The sequence below is a fragment of the Antrostomus carolinensis genome, unplaced genomic scaffold, assembly GCF_000700745.2.
Source record: "Antrostomus carolinensis isolate BGI_N321 unplaced genomic scaffold, ASM70074v2 scaffold137, whole genome shotgun sequence".
Classification (NCBI taxonomy): domain Eukaryota; kingdom Metazoa; phylum Chordata; class Aves; order Caprimulgiformes; family Caprimulgidae; genus Antrostomus; species Antrostomus carolinensis.
Window position 1 is genome coordinate 26,390 of NW_010329287.1, and position 3,300 is coordinate 29,689.

The following is a 3,300-nucleotide window of genomic DNA, read 5'->3' on the forward strand; positions in this document are numbered from 1 at the left end:
ATAAAATAAACAGTATCTCACTTTCAGAAATTTGAACAGGGTGATAATCCCTTAAGCAACCTCATGTACAAGCCGCTTCTGTTAGGTACATGTCCTATCCTTGCAAGTGCAGCTTTTAAGATGGCAAAGAAGAAAAAATCCAATATGTCCTGTTCTGTAAATTAAAATTTAAAAAAAAAATGTACACGTGGTGTTAATAAGTGTAATATGCAGCTGGTTTAAAAAAAAGGTTGTGCAACTTCATTTCATCAAATTCTATCTGCCAATGTTTTATATTTATATTTTTGTATTTATTTTTAAGAAATAAACCAGTTTTTACAACTATGTTGATGCTTGCCTCCCTGTTCTGGCCATCAATGCCAGGCTTCATGAGAACATGAAATTTCTCCGATGACAGCACAGCCAACTTCTATGCTGCAGTATTCTCCGTACATTTAACATAGTCTGAAGTGCTTGTGCTCACGGGGAGAGGATCAAGTTATAGACCTATTTGCTTGCTCAACAGTGCTACTTCCTACAGTTGTCATGTTTAAAAGAATTGTTTTTTTATTTTTGAGCTGAACTAATAATATACTTTTCTGGAAAGGTGAACTACTACTTTGTCTCAACTTCAATTACCCTATTCCAAAATCATGCTGGTACAACTAATCCATCCAAACACATAGAAGTAATTTAAAAAACTGAGTCTATTTTTGAATCATAAATGCATAATCAGAAGTGATCTGTAACTGCAATGGATAAAGTGTAAACCAGTTGTTTGAACAGTAATTCTTAAGCAACATCCTTTTCCGAAGATAAATCATTTGATCACAAACTACTGTGTGTTGTATTGCAGCCATCTGAGGGTAACCTAATCTCCTTTAAAGCTGTCAGGCTGAAGGCTGACAGACTGTCAGTAAAACTAGCACACCTCCCACCCAATTTACTGAGCTTTCTGATAGCTTGGAAAAGTCTAGTAAAAAGAAACCTGAGCAGCTAGCCAACTGTAACAGAAATCATACTTCAGCTATCACAAAACAAACTAGGGATCCCAAGACATTTTAAGATGTCTCTTTTTTCTTTCAATCTTTAGGTTACACATCTATTTAGTAAACAAACACTACAATTTTGAAACATTGCTGAGATTAAATAATTTCAAAGCAAAACCAGGATGTCATAGGGTCTGTATTGATTTATTGTGGAAGAAACACATGTGAAATATAGTCCCTCCTCTGTGTCTCAACTTTGTACTGGCATAAAGTCAACAGATATTGAAAATATATTAGTCCTTTGAAAAGTGAAATGCCGCATTCTTATTTGATCAGGTATTTCTGCTACTTAATGGAGTGATTAAACCCAATGTAGCTGAAAGCTGAACATAGTGCCATTATGCAAATTGTTTTGGTGCAATGGAGACCAAATTTTTATTCACTTGATATCAAGTTAAACTATTTAATTGATGAAGAAACTGTGAAGATTATGTATTTTTCTTCTTTTCACTCAATAATACTTTCATTAACTAAGGATTTTTTTTAATATTCCTTAATAGAAAAGAATTCTGATAATATTGAGAATATTCAGAATATTAAGAATATTAGATAATCAGCATTACAAAGCTTTGTAGAAGTCTTAGAGGCCATACAAACAGTGGATCTTTATGATTATCTAGTGAAAGGGGCCTAATTTTTTCTTCCTTCCTAATCTGTGTTTTTCCTTCAACAGCGCGTAATAGGAAGAAACAAACAAACAAAATTCATCCATTAGATATATTCATAGCCAACAGGCACTCTTCCAATACTGTTTTCTGTCTGCAGCAACACTGAGGTCAGTGACACCCTATATATTTAACTGAGTATGTATTAGGATAGAAGATAAAATGTAATAAAACTAGTTTTTACCTCTTTGTTAAAAACGAGATTTTGGTTAAACAGGTCCAATCAACAGTTTTACATATAACTCAGTAAGAATCTCTGTTTTGTTTCCAGAAACAAAAAAAAAACCAAAACACCCAATCACATACAACTCCCTCTCTCCTTAAACATATCAACAAACCTCAAATAAGACTCTATTATTTTTATTTGCATCACAGTACTTATTTCTGGATAATTATGTTGAAATACTTGTCTATCACTACGTTTAAGGAAGTCATTTTTTAATTGTTCAGCAGAATCTGAACCTAATGTTTAAAATTTAATCCTGTATGCATTATTAAATAAAACAGTAGTATATATTGTGGAAGTATATAAAATATATAAAAATACTACTAAAATTATTATACAAACAGTATAAATGAAAACTTGTTTTACCCCTTGTCATATCTTTGGAGTTTTATTTACCAGTACATTTTAGGAAAAGCAAAAAAAAAAAAAAAAAAAAAAATCAGCACTACAGATATTACCATGCAAATAGCATTTCATTGTACAAATATATACCATTTTACTGTACAGATACTTCAGCCTGGTGAAAGTGGACATAGGAACATGCAGTCACCTATGCAGACAAACCATTAAAAAGCATTCAGGAAGTCACAATTCATTGTCATATCTAATTTATTTTAGGAACTGGATCATTAAAGCAACTGGGTATGGTCCTTAGTATTAAATGCAGTCACAGAATAGTCCACAATGCTCGCCATGCTCTTATCTGCTATAGGTGAGTCATAACAGCTTAGTCAATTGTAAGTCTATATAATAAAAGATAAAAGTCATGAGTATCAGATCTCATTAAAAGGGAGAAGAAAGGAATCAAGGGAACTATCCCAATATCTTTCTTATACCCTTACAATAGTGACGAACTGTAAAGTGAAACTCTCAGGCAATTCAAAGTGGAGAAAATGTAAAATTTGATACCTGTTTCCAAAGTAGTATCTGCTAAGCCTTAGCCACATGAAATTGAATGAAGCTTTTCAAGATGTAGTAAACCACATGTAGTAACAACACTCTGGTATTGTTCAGTCTGAATTAATTTTCTCTATGTTCTTATGACAAAAATGCCACAGGACCACATAAAACAAAGAGAAAATACACTAATATTGCATTTCATGTGGAACCTACAAATGATTTACATGACAGACCTTCTGTATTTTTTAAAAGTTCAGAAACATATCAAAACTATTGCAGTCACTGGAACCTCAGGAAACAGTGAGTTCTTAGAGTCTGTTGCAAAAAAAAACGGTGTTTGATTTTTTTGTTTGGTTCATTGGGTTTTTTAAATTAATTTTGTGAAAGGAGGTGTGTACAAGATTCTATGTCAACAACAATGAAAAAAATAGTAATATTTCATAGGACTTCCTGGGAAAAGGTTGATGGTAAGAACTGTCTA